We start from the raw sequence: 13,099 nt of genomic DNA, 5'->3' as shown, positions 1-13,099 counted from the left end.
TTTACCAAACTCAAACACGCTAAAAATGTCTCCTGTGTTTTCTTCTGTAAGTTTTATAGTTTTAGCCCTTATATTTAAAAATTTTTTTAAGTTTATTCATTTTTGAGAGAGAGCGTGAGCGGGGGAGGGGCAGAGAGAGAGGGAGACACAGAATCCGAAACAGGCTCCAGGCTCTGAGCTGTCGGCACAGAGCGTGATCCAGGGCTCGAACCCACGAACCGCGAGATCATGACCTGAGCCGAAGTCGGGACACCTCACTGACTGAGCCACCCAGGCGCCTTAGCCCTTATATTTTGATCTGTAATTAATTTTGAATTGTTTTATGGTTGAGATAAGGGCCAATGTTCTTTTCTTTCTCCTTCTTTTTGCATATGGCTGTCTAATTGTCCCAACATCTTCTGTTAAACATTATACCCTCTCCCTTTGAAATGCTTTGTAATATCCATCAATCTACTAAGTCTATGTGAGTCTATTTCTAGGTACAGTATTCTTTCCACTCATATATTTGCATATATTTATGAAAACACCACACTGTCTTGTTTAGCACAGCACTGGAACGTAGTCTATAATGTCACAGTCTTATGCTTGTTTTATATATGATGTTCAGGGTTTTTAGTTGTACTTTGAGGGAGAATGAGGGGAAAGTATATCTACTCCATCTTCTTGGAAGTCCTGATGCATTTTTAAAAGCTGGCCTCTGAAAATGAACAAATCAGGAGACTATAGATGCTGGAGAGGATGTGGAGAAACGGGAACCCTCTTGCACTGTTGGTGGGAATGCAAATTGGTGCAGCCGCTCTGGAAAGCAGTGTGGAGGTTCCTCAGAAAATTAAAAATAGACCTACCCTATGACCCAGCAATAGCACTGCTAGGAATTTATCCAAGGGATACAGGAGTACTGATGCATAGGGGCACTTGTACCCCAATGTTTATAGCAGCCCTCTCAACAATAGCCAAATTGTGGAAAGAGCCTAAATGTCCATCAACTGATGAATGGATAAAGAAATTGTGGTTTATGTACACAATGGAATACTACGTGGCAATGAGAAAGAATGAAATATGGCCTTTTGTAGCAACGTGGATGGAGCTGGAGAGTGTGATGCTAAGTGAAATAAGCCATACAGAGAAAGACAGATACCATATGGTTTCACTCTTATGTGGGTCCTGAGAAACTTAACAGAAACCCATGGGGGAGGGGAAGGAAAAAAAAAAAAAAAGAGGTTAGAGTGGGAGAGAGCCAAAGCATTAGAGACTGTTAAAAACTGAGAACAAACTGAGGGTTGATGGGGGGTGGGAGGGAGGGGAGGGTGGGTGATGGGTATTGAGGAGGGCACCTTTTGGGATGAGCACTGGGTGTTGTATGGAAACCAATTTGACAATAAACTTCATATATTGAAAAAAAAAATAAAAAAATAAAAAATAAATAAAAGCTGGCCTCTGGTTCCACTTTCACACACACACACACACACACACACACACACACACACACCAAAAAATCAAAAACAAAAACAAAAACCCAAAACATAATAAAACAAACAAAAACAAAACAAAACAACAACACATTTCCCTATGGAACAAGGGCAGCATCCCAGGGTCCGTCAAAAGAAATGGAAAACAAGTTTGCAGTAGGAGACAGGAGGATCAGCAAGGTTTAGACTATCCCAAATCTGCCTGCTGAGACGTTATACCAGGGGCCAAAAGCTACCTCTGTTTGCTAGAAGTGCAAGATAGCTAGAAAACAAGAACACTGGTGCTACAGACATATTTGGGATCTAAATGTCTAAAACCTGCTTGTTCTTCTCTGCCTTCCCCCCAACTCCAACAACCATGCAGGTCTCCACTGCTCACAAACCTTGCGGAGACTTGATTCCCTTCCTTCAATGAGTTCACCTCCTCTTCCCAGGCAGAATACACCCGGTGGAAGGAAGTACCTCAACTCCCAGAACCAAATTTCCACTACCAATGGTTGTTGTGGGCACTTGGTGAATTAAAAAGAATCACCCTTTCCTCGGAGCTCTTCACTATCAACTGCCCCAAAACAGTCCTGGTTAGGATGACACTACAGCCAATACTGCCCCGTGGATTTGTGAAATGAACAACCTGCTCAACAGCACAGATCCAGTGGCTCTACCTGCGCCCACCCCCTCCCCACCCCCACCCCCTTTCCCAGGGTTACTACCCGAGATCGGTCCCTCCACCTGTGTTCTGCACACCCCTCTCCTCCCATCCTGTCGTCTTTGCCCTCATAAACTATTCTTGGGTGTGTGTCCATTTGGTCATGGGCTGACCAACGTTAAAAATCCCTGGCTCCTCTTCATCAATGTTTGAACAAACAGGTTTCTCCAATCTTTTAAAATAAAATTAGCATCCTCTTTCCAGCATCCTTCTCATTTCCTCGCGGGCAACTTCTTGGAAGACTTGTCTATGCTTATTTGTCTCCATCTTGGAAGACTTGTCTATGCTTATTTGTCTCCATTTCCTCATTATCACCCTCACCTGCTCAACTCACTCCTACCATTTAAGAAACCTGGTTTCCTTAACAGCGATACCAGTTTAGGGATGGCATTCCTTAGTCTTTGCCTCACTAATTTCTCAAGAAAACTGACCCAGTTTACAACCCTCCCCACAAGTGCTCTTCCCTTGCCTTCCGCAAGGCCACAGTCTCCTGGTTTTCTCCTAAGGCTACCTGCTCCTCTTCTGCCTCTCCAAGTAGAGGAGCTTTGGGGGGCTGTCCTGAGTCTTTCCCAAATGGTATTCTCTCCACCAGGCAACCCCCTCCATGCTCCATTCTCACCCCCACCCCGCCCCACACACGAACCTAGGACCCAGACTTTCAGCTCAGGCTTTCATTTGGAGATCCAAACAGGCACCTCCCACGATCTGCTGAGCTTCTCCATGAGACGGTCCCACAGGCTCAACAGGTCTAAAACCACACTATTTCCCCAAATCTGCTTCTCCCGTGTTCCCTTCCATTATGTGGTTCCCTACCATTCACCTAGCTGTCGGCCCAGAAGCCTGGGAATCACCCAACTCTGCATATTCCACACACCTGACCCACCACCTTCCAAGTGTCTCTCTATCCCTCCCTCCTCTGGGCACCATGCCCAGGCCCTAAACCCAAGTAACCAACGTCGAACAAGCCTCCGAAAATGCCGAAGACCAGCTGCGCCCAGGTACTAAGTGCTTCGTACTCCAGGGGCCTCCGCTTCGGTGTCCATCACTAGCTTTGAACACTCAGGAGGGAAAGCGCCAGGTCGGTCCTGTTCACTGGCTCCTGGCGCACCCACAGTGCCTGGCACCAGTGAGGTCGGTAAATACGCGTCAGAACAAGAGAAAGACAACCAGAGAGAGGGTTCACCCGCTCTGCGGGGCCGCGGGAGCGCGTAGCCTGAGAGGTGTGAGCCCCATCCGCCACACACAACATGGCGGCGCCATACACCTGCGTCCCGCTTCCGCTTCCGCTGCCGAGACACGTCACTTCCTCCCCGGTTGCCCTGGAGCCCCGTGGAAGCTAAGAATGCGAGGAGTCTCTGCCTTTCCCCTTCCAGATTTTTGCTTCAGCTGCGGCGCAGTCTGACCGAGCAGCTTCGAGGGTCTTCCGCCAGCGGCTTGTTGGTGAGAGGGGGACCGCAGGGACGGCCTTGTGGGTGCGGGAGGGTTGTCTGGGGGGCGAGGAGGGACGGAGCCGGGGAGGTGGCTGGGAGGCAGGTCAAGAAAGTGTATGTGGCAAACCTATCCCCGAACCCTTTATTATTGGAAGTGGCAGATGCAATACAGGGGCAGAGACGATGCTTAGCAGCTAGGACTTCATCGCGGTAAAATGTGTGTGTGTGTGTGGGGGGGGGGGGGGGGGCTCAACGGCCTGGAAACCGTTTTCTTCTCCTTTAAGGCTTATTTATTAAATGGGCCCAGCCACCAGCTACACCTGCTGTGTGGTAACCTGTCCTCCTGTTTCCGAGGTCATGTCCAGCATGGGAAGGATACTTAATTGGTCTTCATCGGTGGCAGGCACCATTCTTCACACTTCTCACCCTTTATTGAAATGGCAGTGAAAACCCACCTGCGGAAAGCACTGTTAAGGGACCGAAAAGGTTACAGGAGACCAGAGCTATTGACTTTTATTATTTTATTTTTTTATTTTTTTTTAACATTTATTTATTTTTGAGACAGAGAGCCAGAGCATGAGCGGGGGAGGAGCAGAGAGAGAGGGAGACATAGAATTTGAAGCAGGCTTCAGGCTCGGAGCTGTCAGCGCAGAGCCCGATGCGGAGCTCGAACTGACGAACGGGGAGATCATGACCTGAGCCAAAGTCCGACGCTCAACCGACTGAGCCACCCACGCGCCCCTGACTTTTATTTTTAAAATGAAGATCTCTTTGGGGCGCCTGGGTGGCTCAGTCGGTTAAGCGCCCGACTTCGGCTCCGGTCGTGATGTCACGGTTCCTGAGTTCCAGCCCAGGGTCGGACTCTGTGCGGACAGCTCAGAGCCTGGAGCCTGCTTCGGATTCTGTGCCTCCCTCTCTTTCTGCCCCTTGTCCGCTCACACTCTGTCTCTCTCTGTTTCTCAAAAATAAATAAACATTGAAAAAAATTAAAATAAAATAAAATAAAATGAAGATCTCTTTTACTTGAAGAAACTGAAGGATCTTGGCGTCCTAGGGTGTGCTGTGAGATGGAAAACAGTAGAATTTTTGCCAGGGACTGGAAGAAAGATGATCACCAAATAAGTATTCCCTGACTTGCAGACCAAGTGAGCACAGTCAGGATCTTCTTCAGCAGCCGCCTTGGCATTGGAACAGGCTGTGCAGTTCGCCACTCTTCAACCCAGTCCTCACCTCTCCGCGTTCAGTTTTGCTTAGTTGCTTAGGCGGTTTCTGGCCTGATCGGTTTTGGGTTTTGTTTTTGGCAGGTGCAGTGGAATCCCCCAGGGAGCTGAGCAGTTCGTGGAATCTCCTTACCGGTACAGCTTTCACCGTTGCTTGTGTTACAGTGTGAGGTAAAGGCGAGAAGACATTTCTCGAGCGCGCTGCTTACCTGCAACTTGACTCCCGAAGGTCAAGAGAGGCAGGTTTGCCCAGTTGTTGTGCGCAGCATAGGGAGGACGTTTCATCTGACAACAGGAATGTAGCTTTTATGCTAATAAAATGCTTTTAAAATTAGGGCGTGGTTTTTAGTAATTAGCATAGAATTTTAGTGACCCGTTGGTTCATAACCAACAGGCTACTTAGGTACCCCCCTGAGTCATTTATCTAAATGGATGTTCTGCTAAATTGTATTTGTGGGCATTGATCAGAGCTAATGGGAGAAAGAGATTAAGATGAAAATCATGGGATTAAATTTTCAATTAGTTGGCCCCCCGAACAGTTGTTCGGGGCGACACAGTGGCTGATTGGCGACGTGTGCCCACCCAGGAAGGATGTGGCCCTACACCCAACCTTCTGAACGTAAGAGTGTTTTACAAAAGACTGAATATTTTGTTCAGTTATCTTCCTCTTTATTCCTGCTTAGCAAGGAATTGAAAAGGAAGGCCATGTGTGGGATCTCACAGTCCTTTGTCCGGTGATAGATAGATAGATAGATATATGTGTGTGTATATATATATATATATATACACACACATATATACACACACACACACACACACATATATATATATATATATATATATATATATATATATATATATATACACACACACATATATATATAAAAAGTATGGGATGAGGGCTTCAGTCAGCATTAATAAGTATCTCAAACTTCTGCCAAGTTTGGGCCGGCCTTCGGGCCTTTGCACTAGTCATTCCCTTCGCCTGGAACCCTCAGGTGTTTGCAGGGCCAGATCGCCCTTGTTTAGATCCAAGCTTAAAAGTTACCTCCTCAGGAAGGTCCTGCCTTCACCGCCCGGACAACGGTAACCTCCCATCACTCCCGTTCACACCATCCTGATTTGCTTTCATCACAACACTCCTCATTATTGCTGTTTTCTTGTATCTTTGTTTGCTGATTGTCTCCCTCTACTAATATGTGAATTCCGTGAAAGCAAAGCTCTTGTCTTTGTTGTGTGTGATTGTATCCCCAGAGCCGCGTTCGTCTCCAATGCCTGAATGAATGAATGCGTGAATGAATGGATTCTGTCCATTACCCTCTCATCTCAGGTGCACGGAGGCAGGAAGACTGGGAAGGGTCAGGGGACTAAACAGCACATAGAAGAGACCCTAAGACATGAGACACGGGCAGGGACACAGGACGGAGAGAGGCCGGAGAAAATGGGTGGGGTGGGAAGCAAGGGGACCGGAAACGATATCGCGCAAATCTACAGACACATTCTAGAAATCCCAACACTTGCACAAGTGCACACTCACACACACAGTCCGGCCTGAAACAATAGTGGCTCTCAATGTTTGCTCTGTACCTGACTCTCACAGAACACTTTTCCGGGTAGAGGTGCTCAGGCTTCAGCGTCAGCAGCGTGTGATTTGGAACTCTCGGTGGAGCCCCCGTGTCTGCTGCTGCGTAATCCTCATAAGCCGGTCTCAGTCTTGCTCAGGACAGAAAGGGTGCGGTAAATGCTAGCAGCTTGGAGGAGGCAGCGTGGCCTCCTGTGGCGGTTCTGTGAACCTCACTCCACGGGCTGAGCCTGAGCCCCGGCATTCTACCACTATAAGGTGGAAGCCTTCCTCGGACTCCAGTATAACTTGGAAACTCCCACTTACCTGAAGTTGGGCACGTGGGGTCCCCTCCTCCCTGAGGAGCGAGGGGCCCCTTTTGTACCTTGAAACCTTGCACCTGAGGCCTACATCCCAGTATGACAGCTCCACTTACATGCCATATTTTGTCTGAAAAAGCACTTTGCCATATTATGCCGCCGAATGTTTATATTGCTAACCAGCGAAACCGTCAGGAGCAAATTCCGCTGCTGTGAAACTGCGCCGAGGTGGCTCAGACCCTATTCCCTTACTGTAGGTTGAATTTGAGGGGATGGAGGGGGCAGGAGAGAAAGTGGCTGCACCCTGGGTGCTCAGGTTTAAAAAAGATGGGCAGAAACGGGGCCCAGACTTGAATCCTTCCATAAATCTTTCTCACCCCCAGGTGGTCGGTAGAATTCTTGGGACTGGCCTTCTCTCTTCATGCACCCCTCGAGGGGTCAGACCTTTTGTGAATCCTTTTCCCCTTTGACTTTTTTTTTTGGGGGGGGGCTGAAATGCAAGCTTAATGAGATGCATCCAGGGTCCCGCGCCGCCTGTAGATTTCGTGTCTCCTTAGCCTCCTCTAGTCTGTGACCGCTCCTCGTTATTTCCTCGTCTTGCACGACCTTGACACTTCTGAAGAGTTCCCGCCAGTTGTTTTGCAGACTGTCCTTTGATTTGGATTTGTCTGATGTTTCCTCATGATTAGCCTAAGGTTTTGAAGTTTCTGCAAGAAAAGCACCGAAGTGATATGTCCTCCTCAGGGTACCATGTCAGGTGCTGTGTGTAATGCGGATGCGTTTTATTTCTGGTGAGGTTAATCTTGATCACTTGCTTAGAGGTGGTGTCTCTCAGGCTCCTCACTCTGGAGAATTCCAGTTGTAGTTCATATATTTTGGCGGGGGGCGGGGGGGGGGGGGAAGATGCTGTGAGATTCCCTTGGCGTTGTTCGTAACCAGGTTTTCCTTCTATGTGTATGTCGGCACGGGGGTGGGGCCAGGCAGTGTGTTTTGTTCGGTGTGTGTCCCAAGAACAGATCAGAGCTTGCCACGACTATGCGGCACGAAATCGGAGCTGAAGAAATCGTTGCCCCTATAAGAAAGCGGTGTGGCTACATCCTGATGTACACGAAGGAAGATGTGATGCGGCGTATTTCTGTTGTGTATGGGGATGCGCGTGTGGTGTTGATTAAATGGAGTCCTTTTCACCCCCGAGTTCATTCTGCAAATGTGCATTAATAAAGGCTCACATTTTTCAAGTGTCTCCCGTTCGCCAGGCGCTGTACTAGGCTGAACATCCGTTCCCTCGGCTCATACCTACAACATTTTAATAGATGTTATTACCGAGCTTACAGGAAAGGAGACAGGCTTAAGGAAATGACTTGCTCAAAGGCAAGGGCAGAACTGGGACTTGAGCCCAGGCCTGTCTAACTCAGAAGCGTGTGCCGTTTCCATAGCACCAAACTTGCCCTCCCTACAATGTGCCGGGCACCGCGATGGGTGCTGAGGGTACAGAGTGTAAGATACAAGTTTGAGAAGAGCTCCTGCTGTCGCACAGGGGGCCTTTGGGAGAGGCGCGAAGGCCTGGGGACGAACGAACCTTTGCTCACGGAGGTCGTCCGTTCGTGCTGAGCGGCAGCGCCTCTGCCTTGAGAGTCGCTGAGCCTTCTCCCCGGGTCTTTACTGAGACCTTCAGCTACACGTAGTTAACCAGAGAAGGGAACTGAGGCTGGTGGCCGGCTTGCTCTGCGTGTTGCCGGCCATTATGTCACCTCAGCCACCCTGGGAAGTGGGTGTATTATCTCCACTGAGCTCATGAGAAAACCAAGGCTCGAAGGGGCTACACAAGATGCCAGTGTCTCCAGCTAGTAAGTAGCTAGCCTGGAGTTCGATCCCGGATCCGACTGATTCTAAAGCATTTGCTTGGTCTCCAGTACCCTTTGATGTTACAGGGAGTGCAGATTCTGGCATCCTCACCGATGATGGGACTTTGCACCTGCTGTCTTCTCATCTGTAGAAAGGATGGTCATGTTTATGTCATGCCTGATGGATGCTAACAGCAGTTCATTCGTAGCAAGTGTCAGGGTTTTGTTTTTTTTGTTTTTTTGTTTTTTTGTTTTTTTTGTTTTTTTTGGTTTTGGGGTTTTTTTTTGTTTTTGTTTTTTTTGTTTTGCCTCAAACCAAAAGATCTTTGCACAGCTTTTGCTTTTTTTAACCGCCTCCTCCCACGGTCAATCCACGTCAACAGAAGGAAATTGGAAAGTGAGGATTCTGAATCATTTGCGACATCTAAAAATGCTACCGTAGAAACAAGCGTGCTTCCCTAAGAGATACAGCATATGGCAAGTCAAGTCTCCTGTTCCCTGGCTTTTGATGAGAGAGTCCGGTTCCTTCTGGAGTCAGTGCTTAATGAATAGCATTTGGTGCTGCTGCTAATAGTCCGTGGCCTTCATGTCATAGGGCGTTTGCCGAACTGCCCGGTGAAGGAGGCGACGGAAAAGGTCTGTCATTCTCCGGCCTCTTCCATTTTGCCACCTCCCTGGCTCTAGACCATTGTTCTTTCTGTTCCTTGTTGGTTTTGAAAATATAAAAGCAGGGGCGCCTGGGTGGCGCAGTCGGTTAAGCGTCCGACTTCAGCCAGGTCACGATCTCACAGTCTGTGAGTTTGAGCCCCGCATCAGGCTCTGGGCTGATGGCTCAGAGCCTGGAGCCTGTTTCCGATTCTGTGTCTCCCTCTCTCTCTGTCCCTCCCCTGTTCATGCTCTGTCTCTCTCTGTCCCAAAAATAAATAAGCGTTGAAAAAAAAAAATTAAAAAAAAATATATATATATAAAAGCAAAGCAAAGCTGCCCTCAGTGCCTAAAAAGAAAAGGAAGACTGATTATTAGCAGGCCCGGGGAGTAGGATGGGGGACCAGCTGGCACTCTGGTTTATTACAATTACTCCGTTTTGTCCCCACTCTGTGTGACTGAGGCTCATTGATCGTCTTGACTCTGCTACTGTTGCTTTAGAGGTAGTGAGAAGGACCAGAAAAGGAGACTAGCAGTGGCTGTGAAGAAGAGTGGGTAGAAGGAATTGGAAGATGTTCTCGTTTATCCCATCTTAGTTTGGACGGCCCCGGACCCTGAGGCAAGGTTTCGAGTGTAAGTAATGCTCTTGGGAGGTACTGGGAACCAGCGGTAGGGAATGAGGGAGAATGAGCTGGGATGGGGAAAAGGCCAACAAAGGTTGTTATCAAGCTGGCGGGTACTATGGGAGACTGGAGCTTAAAAATCCCACTGGTGAAGCCTGGCAAACCGTGGTGTAAAAGCACACGTCAGAATTATCCAGTGTTCCCCCGGTCCACTCAGAGGAGGGAGCTGGGGCGTTTATTCACCAACTTCGCTTTGTCAGGGATCGAGGGCGGCTCCCATGAGCTGTGCTGGGCACACCGAGTGGCTTCTGCAGCTTGGGAGGAAGCTCTCGGGCAAAGAGAGCTGCAGACGATGACCACTGGAGGTCAGCCCGTGTGCCCTGATGTGGTAAGACCGGAGTGGGAAGGCTGGGTCAATGGCATCTGTAACGTCCCCCTAAAACAAAACAGAACAAAATACCCACTGCTCCCCGAGTGTCCCCCGTATCATTAAGTAGCATCACAATTTACCCAGTTTCCCATGCCTAAGACCTTGGATTTTTCCTTGACTCACTCTTTCTTTCTTTCTTTCTTTCTTTCTTTCTTTCTTTCTTCCTTCCTTCCTTCCTTCCTTCCTTCCTTCCTTCCTTCCTTCCTTCCTTCCTTTTCCTTCCTTCCTTCTTTCCTTTCCTTTCCTTTTTTTCCCTCTCTCCCTCCCTCCCTCCCTCCCCTTCCTTCCTTCCTTCCTTCCTCTCTCTCCTTTCTCCCTCCCTCCCTCTCTCTCTCTCTCTTTCTTTCTCTCTCTCTCTCTTTTCTCCCTTCCTGCCTTTCTCCATTTCTCTCTCTCTCTCTCTCTCCCTCACTTCACATTCAGTCTATCTCCAAATCTTCCAAACCCCTTTTGCAAAATATGTCTTGAATCTTATTACTTCTCATCTTCGCCATCCCCTCTCAATGGATTCCTGCAGTAACGTCCTAGCCCAAATTCTTGTTTATGTTCTTACCCCCCACGTGGTAGCCAGAATACTCTTTTTAGACCTAAATCACATCATGTTACTCCCCGTTTCAAGACATCCAGTGATCTCTTATTCCTAGAATAAACTCTGAAGTCCTCACCATATCCTAAAAGGCCCTGGGCGATCTGGCTCCCGGTTACATCCCTGACTTCAGTTTCTACCCACTCTCTTCCTTGTTCACAGTGCTCCCGCTGGATTGGTGTTCTTGCTGCACTCCTGCCTCAGGGCCTTTGCACTTGTTCTTTCAACATAGAACGCTACTGTAGATATTCATGGCACTCGATCCGTTTATTCAGGGTTTCGCTCAAATATCACTTCTTTAGGGAGGACTTCTTGGAATCCTCAGCCTAGAAAAGAGCCTTTGTCACCTTCTTCCCTGAGTCTGTTCTTATTTTTTCCACAGCAGTGATTGATTGTAGTTTATGTTTTTATTTGTTGCACTAGAATGTACGTGCCCTCGGGGTGAGGACTTTGATTCACTGTGTTACCCCTAGCTTCTAGAATAGCACTGACACATAGTCGGTATCCAATAAATATCTGTTGAATGAATGGATTAATAACCGTTTAACAGTCCTGCTGCAAGCAGCCATCAGTCAAGAACTTTCAGGACAGACGGCAGGAATTGCAAACTTCAGCTCGATACCTGCCTGGCTGCGTCTTTTCCCAGAGCTGCCTCTCAGGAGGAACACATGCTCTTAGCAGAATCCATTGGGGGTCCTGGGCTACTTCCTGTATGTCCTTTCTTGACATCCGTTGCAAATTTCAACTTACTCATTTTTCTTTTTGTTTGCCTTTCTGAGAATAGGGGGGAAATCTAGGTAATCGATGTGCTCCAAGTCACGTGTAATGAGGGGGACAAAGCGTCGTCTTATTTTTTAATAAGCTGGAATGTGAGGTTGGTCACTTCCCCTACTGCCAGGCACACAGTAGGTGCATACTGCATGCTGAGCGAACCGACAGTGTCATCTTTTGGACGTTACTGAGTTTTCTTTGTGTGTCAGTTGTTCTGCTAAAGGCATTGCACCCCGTGGCCCACACTGCGAAAGACAACAGGCAATGAGGGGGTTTTCTCCATTACTCTCCCTTCCCAACCCAGACGACCCTTAGCCTTACGCACTCCCGTCCCTTCTCATACATGCCATCGCATGATCCTAAAAATAGCCAGGCGAGTCAGCTCTGTCTTCTGTGTGGTTTAAGACTATTTAATTTATTCCACTAGAAAAGTAACGCCGGCTGATTTTAGCAAATGTATAAACTACAGAAAAGTAAAAGAGAAGAAGAAGAAAGCCACATGGCTCCACCACCTGGAGAGAACGCTGTTAATATGTTGGTGTATTTATTTCCAGTGTTTTCTGGGTACATTTTTACATAATTTTAATATACAATTTTAAATCTCTTTTTACTTAGCATCGTAAGTAAATATTCCTAATATAAAGTTAGTATTCTTAATATCCAACACTCTGTGTCTTTTTTTTTTTTTTTAAGTTTCTTTTTTTTTAACGTTTATTTATTTTTGAGACAGGGAGAGACAGAGCATGAACGGGGGAGGGTCAGAGAGAGAGGGAGACACAGAATCTGAAACAGGCTCCAGGCTCTGAGTTGTCAGCACAGAGCCCAACGCGGGGCTCGAACTCACAGACCGCGAGATCATGACCTGAGCCGAAGTTGTCCGCTTAACCGACTGGGCCACCCAGGCGCCCCTGTGTCTTTTTTAATAGTTGTGCCCTAGTACCTACATTTCCCTGTTGTAGATCTCTTCGCTTGTTTTCCTTTTTCCAAAATTTCATGTGATGCCGGGATAAACATCCTTTTACCTGTATCTTTACGGGCACTGCTGAGTATTTCTTTAGAATAGAGTCCCGGAAATGGAATAACTAGTTCTAAAAGATACACTTTGTGAGATTTCATTTTGATTTCTAAAACCGTTCAGATGTGACTTCCATAAAAGAGCTCTAGGAAAGCAGATTGCCTCGAAGAATTTACTTCCAGTCTCGAAACATTTCAGACCCAGAGTGTTTTAGCATTCAGTTTAAATGAGCACAGAAATCTGCTGTAGCCTGTCTCCACTTCAGGCCTCTCTCCTCCCTAATAAAATGCAGCAGTGGCATTATAAAAATCCTTCTTTGGTAAACAATGTCTTTTTGTGTTCCTGAGGATTAAATCTTTCTGGCAGGTGTCGGGTTTATGCCTACAATTATGTGTAGTATTTTTGCTTTGCATGCCTATTTACGACGTCTTAAGGCTTTAGTTATGCTTTCTGTTTTCTTCGTTGCCAAAAGGAAGTCC

At 47.5% G+C, this 13,099-nt stretch overlaps 1 long non-coding RNA gene across 3 annotated transcripts in view; it reads left to right on the top strand.

The window, feature by feature from the left end:
* The first annotated feature begins 3,346 nt into the window (after positions 1-3,346).
* Positions 3,347-13,099, top strand: part of LOC132661685 (uncharacterized) — a 97,677-nt gene continuing 87,924 nt past the window's right edge. Inside the window, exons 1-2 of one of the 3 annotated variants that reach the window (XR_013550196.2) lie at positions 3,347-3,615; positions 4,910-4,996. This is a non-coding gene — a long non-coding RNA (uncharacterized LOC132661685). The remainder of the gene's footprint in view (positions 3,616-4,909; positions 4,997-13,099) is intronic. The other 2 variants (XR_013550199.2, XR_013550197.2) reach the window with 2 other exon arrangements.

Source organism: Panthera onca, chromosome D1, assembly GCF_046562875.1.
Source record: "Panthera onca isolate mPanOnc1 chromosome D1, mPanOnc1 haplotype 2, whole genome shotgun sequence".
NCBI lineage: Eukaryota > Metazoa > Chordata > Mammalia > Carnivora > Felidae > Panthera > Panthera onca.
This window is presented reverse-complemented; position numbering and strand designations above follow the sequence as displayed.